The sequence below is a fragment of the Haemorhous mexicanus genome, chromosome 8 (assembly GCF_027477595.1).
Source record: "Haemorhous mexicanus isolate bHaeMex1 chromosome 8, bHaeMex1.pri, whole genome shotgun sequence".
Lineage (NCBI taxonomy): Eukaryota > Metazoa > Chordata > Aves > Passeriformes > Fringillidae > Haemorhous > Haemorhous mexicanus.
In genome coordinates, this window is record NC_082348.1 from 9,870,023 (window position 1) to 9,883,029 (window position 13,007).

At 40.1% G+C, this 13,007-nt stretch overlaps 1 protein-coding gene across 8 annotated transcripts in view; it reads right to left on the reverse strand.

The window, feature by feature from the left end:
• KALRN (kalirin RhoGEF kinase) overlaps positions 1 to 13,007 on the reverse strand; it is a 481,244-nt gene that overhangs the window by 234,099 nt on the left and 234,138 nt on the right. The gene's annotated exons all lie outside the window — the stretch shown is intronic.

Here is a 13,007-nt window from a genome sequence, read left to right on the forward strand (position 1 = left end):
GTCTCTTTGAAAATCCAGAGAACTAATACAGCTGCTATTAAGTAGGAGTTTTTAATCATTCCCTGCTTTTGCTCTCTAATTGTAGCTATTCCAAATACCACGACATAATTAAAGAGGTCTTTTGAAAAGAAAAAACATACAGTCCCATTTACCCTTGGAGGGAAAAACAACCTTACAGACCTATCAGTATTTTGCTGCATATTGCAACTAAATTAACGAGGGGAATTAAATGCAGAGCCAATTAAAACATTTTTTTTTTAAATTTCCTTTATTCCCTTGTCTAAATTCAACCAAAAAAAGAAGTCCCAATGAAGTCAGATTGTAGGTGTTTTTATGAGCTTCCTGGACATTCTGTGAAAGTTTCACGTCTGCACAATTTTTCATTGGAACAATAAAAATCTAACCTTTGTAGTTTAAAGCCCCACTAGTTTGTCAAAACAGAACATCCATGATCTGTTCTTTGCAGTGGGGGCAGCCTCACAAAGCACAGCTGACACTGCTGGACACATCTGAGTAAACCATACAGCTACTGAGACATGTGAGTCCAGAGGACTGTCAGCACGTCCTAGATGTGCAAAAATACATGCATATAGTTTTATTCACACTTCTCACTGCTTCTAGCACCCACAGATATCCTACAAGCCCATCTGGAAACAGGTTTGTAGGAGTTTATCCAGAGAAGACAGTCCCTGCAGCAGGATGCTTGATCATCAACAGCTTCTGCAGTGGAAAACACTACAGAATAACAACTCCCCCAGCAACCCCCTTCTTAGAAGTTTCTGTTGCAAAAATATGGAAACTGGTTATGAAAGGGCTGCAGACTAACAGGATGACTAAGTAAAGACATCTTAAATATCTCCCCAAGCAATGGACTGCACATCAACGAGACTGTTCACAACTTCCCTAGCAGAGGCTCAGAAGTTCATGGGGACTTGCTGCAGCATTTCCTTGCCATTCCCCACCCATCTCCAAGAATTTTCATGTTATTGTAGACTACAGACCTAGGCAATAGTCCCAGTTACTCATCTGAGTATCCCTGATTCACCCAGATATGCCACCCGCCATGGGCAGCACGGCTGCTCCTCTGATGAGATGGTGAGGGACACACTGCTCCCACAGAGCTGCTCCAGCTGAACTCCTTACCTCTCCACTGGCTTGTATGGCAAAAATAACCTTGTGTCTGCTTTCTGCAGATGGCTCCTATGTACTTGCACAGTTCTTCACATCTATAAAAGTATCATGATGGTTTGAAACGGATAGGAGTTTGGAGAAGAGTGAGAATACAATGTGTTCTGGTCCCATCCACCTTCTTGTAAAGGAAAGAATTGGCCCCAGCTCTAGTAATTAGCAAAATGTGGGATTTAGTTACGTCTCTCTTGGAAACAGCACGTTCAGTTCTGGGCTCTGGCAGGGCTGGCTGGGTGTAGGCTGGGCATTTTGAGAGCAAGGCTCGTCCCTTTCCTCTGGGCATTGCCTGAGGGCATGCAGCCCCAGCCTGCTCCTTCACTAAATGCCATCATTTGGGATGTGAGCTCCCTAAAAGGGAATGGGAACATACACCACATGCCTCTCTTACCCTGAGAAGGAACTTCTTTCAACTTTAACATTGCTTTGCTTTGGTAAAGTTCACATTCATCAAATGTACCCATTATCTTTCATTTCTTGATTAAATATTTTACTTCATAAAATTTGGCAACTGCCTCTCTAAAAACATTCCAAGTAAGAGAACAATAGACGGACAAATGAAGAACTAATGTTTCTTCCTTAAGAAGACTGTCTGGATTGTTACAATGTTCCCAGATTATTGTTTTTTAAGGAACTCAAGAAAAGGAAAAACATATCTTCATGTTAAAAACCTTGTTGTATTCTTTAAATGTTAAACTTCATTTAGACAAAATTTCAAAGCTGAGTGTAGGTGGAGAAGCTATAAATAACCACATTTGTGCATGTTCCTTCTGCACAAGACACAGAAAATGTGCTCTGCATCAGCATAGAAAGATGCTGCTGTGCTCTGCATGAAGCTCCTCCAGGCTGACAGGTAAATTATTTCTTTTGCAGTTATGCTGCTGGGTTGCTATTTGTGAGTCTTTTCTGCAGCTCTCAGGAATCATACCTGGCACTTGGCTGCAGGGTAATGCATTAGCAATACAATTAATCAAGTCTGTCAGACTATGACCAATGGTAAAATTCAGAAACATCTTCCTTCTTAGAGCATATAGACACTTTTAGTTGTTGCTGTCCATAGCTCTAGTTAGAACAGTGATTTTGCTCCTTCTGAGACCAAGACATTTTTTCCCAGGTCTCACTTTCTTGTCCCATATTTCTCCTTTCACATCATTTTTCCAGAATCAGCTGCTGGGTCAGACATGGCTGTGGCCAGCTCTGCTTTGCTCTGGCTCCCCCCATCTGGGCAGTTTGCTTGGACATAATCAGAGTTTCCTGAAAGAATGTCACAGGTCTCTCACAGCTCAAGAGGATGGGAAGAACATTGTCCTGACAGAGTAAGCATTGAAGCAAGGCGACCTGAAAAGCTCTTGATTTTCTTCTCAAGCAAATCTCCATTTCATTTTCTTCTGTTTCCACCACTTTAGCTTAAGCTTCAAAGTTCCCCAGAAGAGAAACACCTGAGGATGCCCAATGTCTGGCCCAGTTTCTTCCTCATGTGCCCTTACATAGGGGATTTCTACAGCTCTTTAGAACCAACAGATAAAACAATATCTTAATTATTAGAAATATCTTTAACAATGCTCAGACTCTGCTGTGACCACATGCACTTGAAGGTTTATTAATTCCCCAAATAATTATTATTACTCAGACTTATGAAAGCCCTTTTCAGCAAGAAACAACCTTGAGCTGTTCAGAGAAAAGAGGAGACACTTAAATTATTCCAGGAGTGATACTCATGAGAAGAATGAAGGGCAGAAGTATTTGGGGACTTTCCTTGAGCACCTTTTTAAAGGAAAACTCAATTTTCCCCAAACCGAAATTTTCTGTGAAAAACTTCCTTTCTTATTTTTCTTCCAGTTTGATGGCTACAGCATCCCCTCATCCTGAACCTCCTTCTCTTTTTGTTTCCTAACACCCCATGGACTTCGAAAACCTGAGGAGATAAGCAAGCAGGAACCATATCCAAAATACATTTTGATTGTTTAAAGTTACTTTTGTTGGAGAAACAGGGAAAATAATAATAATAAAAAAGTTTCATTTTGTGGTTTCCCTCCCCCCCACAACTTTTCTTCCTTATTTGGGAAGGGAACCATCTGAAGGTCAGAATGTTTTATATGTTGCTGAAGCCAAAAATAAAAGTAATTTTCTCCATCCCTCAATACACGTTCCATCTAAAAAAATACAAAAGGCAGGGGAAAAAACCAAGTCAAGAGCTTTCAAAACAAAGGGAGTGGAAAGGTGAAAGACCAATGGATAGACCTGAAATGTGTTTGGTTTGCATATTCTCACATTTGAAAGACATTTTTGTTAAAGGGAACCACAGTGTAACATAAAAGAAGTTTATAGCTGTAAAAGTATACAGGAGTTGGAGCCAAGCAGCTCTGTCTAAATGTGCCTGAAGGGTTACCCCAGCCTAGGCAATAGCTTCCAGAACTACAATCCAGGTTACAGCTTCTAAAAACAAGCAAGAAGCTTTGTCTAAGAGTTCCCTGTGAGGAATATGAAACAAAAGAAGTTGCCTAAAAGTTTCCTGTGAGATAAAACTCTGCATTTAGTTCAAAATAGTGCACAACCTCTCTTCCATGGAAAGAAATACCAGAACTCTTCAGTCAAGCTGGTTTGGTAAGGCAGCAAGCAGAACCAGGCCCAGCCCACAGGAGATGCTACCAGAGCAAAGAGCTGCTGCCCAGCACAGCCAGGGAAGGCAGTCTGTGGCATGGAGCAAGGCAGAGCTGTGAGGATGAGCAGAACTAACTGGAATGACTGGAATGGAGAGGAGCCCTGGGCAGAGACAGGTCATGGTGCCAGAGCAGTTCAGCCTTAGTTGGCTCTTGCTACCCAGCAAGACAAATAATCTCAAACCATGAGTGTAATTCATTACAGAGGGGAATGTAACCAGCTGGCTGAGCAGCTGCTCCATGGAGGAAAACACAGGGAAAAGTGTTAGAGTTGTACATTAGCAACTAGCTTTCATTATGCTCTTTGTTGTCTGGCAAGGTTTTTTTCTCACATCAATGAAAATACCTTTTGTTGGCCATCAGTCAAAAGCAATATGAAAGAGGATTGATCACTCTGAGTGACAGGACCATGAAAAAGCTGTGAGGCCAATGTGGAGATAATTGAAAGGAAAGATCAAGGGAAACAAATGGAGTAGAAAAGAATGACTATTTTGGACTCCTAAACCAGGGCCTAAAATAGCATATTTATTTCTTAGCATAACATACCTTTATTTAATTTTTAGATAGTCCCAATAAATCCTATAAGATCTTTCCATAAGGGGTAAAACTGGAGTAACAGTGACTTTGTTGGTTTAGAGCAGGGTTCAGACATCCTGACATGAAAAGTTCTAGTCATGAAGCTTGAAGTGACCTTTGGCAGGTTGCTCAACATCAACCTTTTAGAAAACCCATAATCCTGAAATTAAATAAACCTTAATAAGCAAGAAACACTACTATTTTTGTTACTTCTTAAAGTTACAGGGCAGAAAGTTTTCTGGCATTTCAGTGTACATCTACTCAAAGACCTTATTTTTTCTCCACGTCCTTATGACAATTACTCATTCTAGCAATTGCTTTCAAAAAATATACATATAGCTGGAGAAAACTCTATTTTATTTCTCTTTCTTTACCACTGCAACCCTTCTATTTTTGTAGGGCTAATCAGTAACAGACAAGCCTAATTCTCTCTCCTCCTTTGCCATGACACTAGGAGCCAACAATGCCTTTCAGAAACAATAAACTACACATGATATCTTCAGGAATCCTGACATGCAAACAATCCTGGGACAGAAATAGATAATGAGGACAGGATACATAATGACTACAAATTCTGTTTAAATGTTACATCAAATTTTAGCAGTTTGCTGAGGACTGACTTCCCTGCAGAATGCTGCAAAGCAAATCTGGGATCAGGAAAGCACTGAATGCCCAGCAGAATGGCATCACACAGGATTTGGGCTCCTGCATCCTAACAAATCCCACCCAACATTAGGTAGTGAAATGAAGGTCTTGTCTGAAGAGCCAACATTATCATTATTTCCCTGACAGTCTGGAGTAAGAGAGGGAAGTATCCAGGGTACAATGAGAGTCATTCTCAGGTGATGCCAGTGTCTCTCCATTGACTGTAAAAGGAAACTCTGCCTTAGGCTCCTGACTTGGATGATTCAGTTATGCTTCTAAAGACAGGCAGGATAAATACAGACCATGGATCATTACACCTGCCTACAGAGAAGGAACTGCATCTTTATATTGCCTTCTCCATCTCTCTATGCTATGACTTGCTTCCTCTTCATCCACTGAAAGACAGACCCAAATCCTCAATGAGTCAGTATGATTTCTGAGGGTTCCCATGAGAGCTTCTTAGCCTAACAACCCAAACATTTGCCATTTAAGAAGGAGCAAAACAGACCACCTAAGAGGAACTAGGTCTTGAAGGACAGACAGTGCTCTAAACAAGAAAAACACTTTTTGACAGACAAAGGAATTTTTTTCTGTTCCTCTTCTCACTTCAATAGGTTCAGAGATCAAGCTGGCTCGTTCAGATTTCCTCAGATCTTATCTCCCAAGACAGCTGTGAAGCTCATCAAAGTGTTCTTGCACTGCTCATACATCAGTGCTAAGTAAACTTCAGTTGGTAACTGAATCTGGTCCCTGGAGTTGGATATCCCTTGCACTACTGCTCTGGGTATAAATTAAAAAGTGATCATTATTATATTTTCATCAGTGACTCTTGAGGAGCACAAAGAACAATGGTCTGCTTGTCTTAATAACTGTGTAAAGGAAGAATGAGACAATGGTTGTTTCCAGATAATTTCAAGTTACATTTTAAGTCAAATTATGAAGAGGATAGTGTATTGTTAATCAGCAACCTCTAAAGGACTTCCAGAATAAACATCTTTAAATAAGAATTTAAACCTATAGTTCTTTGTGAAGAATTTTGGCACAAAAATAATACAAGATAATACTGGTCTAAACTTAAGAGCATTGTCAGACATTAAGAACAGAGCTCCCTTTCTCTTATGTGAGTTTGAAGTAAGTAAAGCAATTTACTTTTTAGGCTGATAGCTTCAGACATCTGAAGTGTTCTTTTACCATAAGTGATGAGAGGTTAGAGGGTGCAAATGTCCCGGATTCTGCCTGGACAGAAAGACAGAGCCTGCCTCTATACCATCAGCCACTGTTTGAACTTGCCCAAATAGCAACATGCCACATGATGCACCTTCCCTCAGGAAACTCTGCTGTGGTCCTTCAAAGGGAGGATTTCTAAGACAGAGTTATTGATAAAGAGGAAAAGTGCTCATTACTTCTTTAAGTTGTGCTCTTTTTTCAAGAACCCTGTCCTGTTAGTGTTGCACAACCCTGACCACACTGCCAATAAATGCTCCAAGTCTTTGCAAGCTAAAGGAGCTAGAGAAACATCCCTATGAAATCACCAGAAACTGAAGAAATATGTCTGCAATATTCTTCTTCCTCATGTGGTTCCTTGTGCAGCAAATCCAACACAATCTGGTCAAGGAGTACCAGGGGCTGTGTAGCTGCGCAGGGTGCTCCTACTCTATACTCTGTCTCCACTAGAGCTTACAGACACATCCACAGTTATGGATGAAACTCCTGCATAATCCCATGCCACTGTGGGTTCAAATTAAGGAATGACAGTCCTTTTTTAACAGATCAAAACAAGCAACTAAATCACTCAGCAATGCTTGTTATTTAAGTGGCCATTTTCACTAGATTTGCAGGATACTAATCAGCACAAATAAACCACCACTTTACTTCCAGCACTGGCTACTTATAAGACCTCTTCAGAAGATGAGTGGGGCCACAGATCCCTTCAATGCCTGGGCTCACACTCACATTGTCTGAAAATGTTCCCATTCCTTTGGCAGGAACAAGAGGAATGGAATGAAAATTGCTGTGAAAAAGCAATTGACAAAATGTTTAATTGCACGGTCTGTTATGTGGATGGAAGTAAACAAAAAACCCTTTTACTACAATTGTACATCCTTTATTGCATAAATAATAAAGCAGAGAACTGCTACATCAGAGGTGTTAGAGATGTGGGTCTGGAAACACGTGCACGTAGTATTAAGTTGGTCCTTTACAGCTGTGTAGGTAAAAGTTGTATGGTGTTCTATCAGAATTGTCTGGTGAGATATTCATTCAGATAATAAACCAAGGGCATCACCAGTGCTGGAAGGACAGGTTTGTGAGAACAAAGGTATTTATCTCTTAGCCATGGATAACAAAAGGTTGTTTTCTCTCCTATTGTATCCCATTGGAAGAAGGTTGCCAAGAAGTTTTACCAGTAGTGATTCCTTTTTCATTATTTTTGGGGAGCAATACAACCATAATTAGAAACTCTACTATCACTTATGGTCAGTAAGGCCACACACACCTTCTAAGCTCAGAGAAAGTACAGCAGTAATACTCTGAAAATGTAAACATCTAAGTGACAAACATTAAATGCATCTCATGACCACATCAATTTACCAAAGGAGCTGTGAAAATTCTCTAGGATGCTTTGAATTGTAATGTTTTAATTAATGACTGACAGTGGGAGCTATTTACAGGCTAAATCTGTTCAGATGGCACACGGAGCATGTGATGTATTCTTGCAGGATGATGTGGCTGAAATCATCTGGTAGTAATTATAATCTTGACTTAAATATAATGTTATTTTCTCTTCCTTAGCAATTGTTTATGAATCAATCTCTAGTTTTACAAGACCCAGTGAAGGTATTCTTGTAAACAAAGCATAAAAGCAGATATATTCTTTTATTTCCTTTCATTTCCTTTGTCTTTGAAACAAACTATGACAAGTTGGAAAACTACAGAATGATGGACAACTCTTCACTACCTTGAAGGGACCAAAACAACCAAGTGTACATAGGCAAATGGGGGAGTAATACACAGACTTAATCCTCTAAAATCTTATGTGAGTGCTAAACGAAACATAAACTCAAACATGCAAGCATTCTTCTGCAAATGGACTACATAGATCACATGGATCACATGGAGTGCTCAGCATTCTCAGATAGTGCATGGAGACAGACAGATGTTGGCAGGACATTTTTCCATACAAATGATGTCAGGATCATGCCCTGATCTGTTTTCTCTGCCAGTAAAAGCCAGACACATTACAAGTTAAAGTGCTTGGTTATGAAGAGAGACAGCCTTTTCTCTTCAATACTCTGCAGTCTCCAACAGCAATGGCAGCTGTTAAATGTAATGATATCAGAATGGCCACATGGCCTTTTTATCCATCACCAGAAGGCAGATAACAACGTAAGGAAACCAAAACTATGTCCCTTAATGTATCTGGGCATGAAGCCAACAGAAGGCAAATCCCAAATTTAAAGAAATCAGATGAACCTGACACTAGTCTAGCTTGACCTTCTCAGTAACCAAGAGGATTTGAGACATCACTGCAGCGGGAAAGGCAACAGCTCCAGCTTTCTTAGCACCGCCTACCCTCTCACCAGTAAATGTTTTTCAGTGTCATCTTGCTGTTCACCACTGGTCTTCATCTGCCATAAGGTCTTCATCTGCTCCATTCTGCCATGCAGAGCTACCACAGCTAACTCAACAGTGTTCAGAGCCAAGAAACCACCAGCACACAGTACCTCTACATCCACCTATTCTTCCACTCTTCATTTACAGGCAGACATCCCAACCAAAGTGAATCAAGAGGAAAGTAGCACCAGCAGAGTTCTTCAGCTAATCATGAGTCTGTGGAGAAACAGGCTGCCTCTGCCAGGCCGTGTTGGCATGTAGGTGGAAATGATGGAAAGACCGAGCATTTCCATGAGAAGCAATGAAGGCTGCAGAATGAGAGTATCAGTGACTATTCTGACATGAAAGTGTGCTAAAGTACCAAGTTCAAGGTTTGTCCAGACCATTTCAATAATGCATCAAATGGGTCTCCTTTCTTCTACTTTAACAGGTGTGCGTCACATGAATGAGTTTAGAGTGGAGAATTCAGATGAAAGTCTTGCCCATGTGAAACAAAGACGATGGGGAGGCAATGGGGTGAAGAACAGCCTTATAAACTTACTTCAGCTCTTTCTAAGGCTGTTTGATAATATTACATGCTACAAGATTTTTGCTGCCCTTGCTGTTTCATGGTGTTACTGTTCATGAGGCAAAGGGAACACGTTAGAGTAGAGAGATGCACAAAGAGGCTGGGAGGATAAATCGGGACCTCACAGTGCAAAGCAGTGGGAATGTGAGAAAATATGAGAACAGTTTCGAATCTCAACAGAAATAGAAATGGTGTTAATGGGATGGTAAATAAGGGGAAGACCCAGAAGGGGTCTGCAGAAGGGGAAGACCCAGAGCAAAGAGGAGCAAAAGGGAAAAGGTACCAAAAATGGGCCAATGCATCTGCAGCCACTACAAAATAATGGCATGAAAGTCAAAGGGATTTTTCTTCTCCCTTGCATGACAGAAATCTCAGCACCTCCTCCCACAGCTATGTTGTAAAAGGATCAAACAGTGCAGTTCTTCCCTATCTGAAACCAGAGAACTTCTAAAAAACAACTGAAGCAATGAAGTATTTTACACACTCAGCAACCCAACATTTTTATAATGATCCTAAATACTTTTGGTGTTAAAAGAGTTTCTTGTCAGTTCCTGCCTGTGTTGAACCTCATGGCAGCTCACAAATTTTCTTAACTGCTGTTGCTGTTGTGTGAATGGTGCTCTATTTCCTGGGAAGGCTGCAAATGCAGTTTCACACCATTTATTTTCTTTCCTTCTTTAAAACACTATATATTCATAACTCAGCATCCTCAGCACACCATTATTTATCTTGGTTCACATGTGCAAATGGATGTAATTGTATTAATACATAGATGTAGTAGCAAATAGTCTTGTAAAATGTCTGATGGTGTGAGCTAGTGATTATTTCTACTGATATTTTATAGCTTAACATTTCTTACATTAATATTGTAACTTGACAATCCACAGTGTTTATGCTGTATTTTTATACAGCACAATGTGTATTTCAATTATGCTGTAACTGTAGGGATTTTTTGCAGTTCATGCTGAAACCCAGCTAGAATCAGAGGTATTTCCTTGACAGTGTGAACCTCTGAGAACACAGCCCTGACATGCCATTAGTGCATACAGCAGGCAGTCTTGCCTTCCAAATGAATTTCTAGATAACCAGAAATTATATGAACAAGCCCTGTTGAACACAGTTTAACTCTCAAATGCAGTTCAAATGGCACACACTTGGCTTACACAAAGCCTGCATCCAGCTAATCAGTTCTGCAAGACTTCTCTATTATCTCTTGATATTCCATGTCCAAATATTCAATCCCTCTGACAAGACTAACCAGAATAGTTAGAAAAGCAATTACTGGTCTCTCAGGGTCCATAAGAGTCTCTTCTGGGAGATGTCTTTACCAAAATCTATTAATGTTGTTGGTAGCAGACTGAGAAGATGCAAAATAATCTTGCACTCTTCATTAAAACATGCAACACAACAAAACCTGTACCTATGAGCATCCACGTGTGAGACAAGATTGATGCACAACAGGTGACACAACAAGAAAGGCATGGATGAACAAGGGAAGGAGTGCAAGCTCTGCCACAGAGGTCATCTTCCACCAGAACTTTTACTGCACTGGGCAACAGCTGGAGAGGGTGAGCCACAGCATATCCTGACAGGAAAACTGCACCTGTGAGAAACTGTTTAATTCTGAGCTGTGGGAGAGGAATATCTTCCTCAGAGAAACTATGCTGTATCATTATGCGTTTAGAAGACAGAGAAGTACAATAAACTCAGGGCTCTCTTGTCAGGATTTCCTCTCCCACATCTTTTCAATTTAGACTTGAACTAGGAGGAACTCAGTTTGAGGTTATTAAATTTTGACAAGGCAAGAAATTATTAGAGATAACTGTTGCTTATGATCAGTGACAATATACAGGTAGACAGCTTCATCTACCAACTGATGGGTATTGAACAAAGTAACCATAATAGGAATTGCATGACAGATATACAGGAGGTGATTAGTTTCAAAAAAAGCCCCCATCAACATACCCAGATATCTTCCTCCTCCTCACAGAATCTACAATTCATATTTCTGTTTAGCTGATAATTTCATTTATGAGTTACAAAGCATTTATCTTGAATAGTACAGATGTTTAGTGAACAGAATGATTCATCTCTTCCTCTCTACTTTCTAAGCAGGACAAAGAGATGCCTCCAGTGTGTGCTAGGATGGAAGCATGTCTGTCATTAAGTTGTTGCTTCCCAGATAATAACTACCCATTAAGAGAAAAATTTGGAAAGACTGCTGCCAACAGAACTCACACAGAGTAATGCTCTCTCAAGTGATTGTGCTCCAGAGACTCTTACTGCCTGTTTCTTTTTCTCTCACCAAAAGCCACAGTACATACAAAGACCTGCTCCTTTTGAAAACCAGTGGCACAGCTTCATTGCCTTGCATGTGTGGGAAGTAAAAGTCTGAATTGATTTCATGAATGAACCTCATAAACACCTCTACTGAATTCAGAAGATGTAGAAAGAAAGTTTCAGTTTAGAAAGAATGAATAAAAGTGGAAATCACCCTAGGGAATGAAGAATACCTAAGATTCTTATTGATGTTTAATACCACAAGTAGAAAAAGTAGAAAACCATCAGAATTTAAAAAACACTTGATTTTTCAGATTTTAGCCCAAAACCTGTATTAACTTCATATCATTTGCTGAAAATATTCTAACTGAATACCAAATACATGCTCTGTTTAATATATAGCTTATAAATTTCATTACCATGCAGTATATGTTTGCTGACACATAATGAAAGAAAAGTTGCTTAAATTAAGCATCTGTTACATTCAGTCCTAGTTTTAATTATATATATCTCATGAATATTTTTGTGGTTTTAGAAGAAAACCTAAGTAGGTAGAAATACTGGCAAACTTTTGAAGACTGCCAAAGAAATAGTCACAAATATTTGCAAAGAACATTTACAGCTACAGTTCTGTCTTTGCTGGTGCACTCCAGTTATGGCACTAACAGCACCACAGATTTGCACATTGAATAAGTTGCCTGTCTCCTCTCCTTGTTGGTTCATGTCTGTTTTGCATGTGGACAGCTTTGTTGCTCCATCTCTGCCTCATTTTTCACTTGGAGGAAGGCAGTGGCATAAAGAACCCCAGGGACATTAGAATGCTCCATAAACATGATTAGAGCATTCAGCCTCTTCATTTAAAGCAAGTACCATATTGCTCCCAACATCTGCTTTGGACTATAACAGGGCCCTTAAGCAAACCACACCACCCTGAATGAGCAGAGCCCTGGAACATCTGTGGATTGTGCCTGCATAGTTGGCAGCTACAAACATGGCATCTCATACTTACTGTCACTCACACCCCTGTGCTAGCACTCACATGGACTCCTCTGGGAGAGAAAAGTTATCCACCTGGAGCTGAGGTTCTCTGAGACAAGCCTGTGCTGTATAAACTGTATTTCTGTGAGGAGGGCTCTGAGCATTGGGGTGTGCACTTCACTGGAGCCAGCAAACTCATAGAATGGCTATGTGGATTCCATTAGTGGTAATAGTGCAAAGACCATGTAAACACTAAACTGTCAGTTTATGTTGTTTCCACACTGAAAGGTGAAACACACCACAGTTCAATTGCTTTTTACACTAGAAATTATTGTTTCTATTAAGCATCACTTTTTCAGGAACAGTAGAGTGCCTATAGCTAATTGCTCACTTGTGACAAATTAATATGAAAACAGTGTCACATTCTTCCAGGGAATGGACTGATCAATATTCAATGGACTGATTGATGACTTCCAACATGAAACCAAGAGATACCAAAAGAT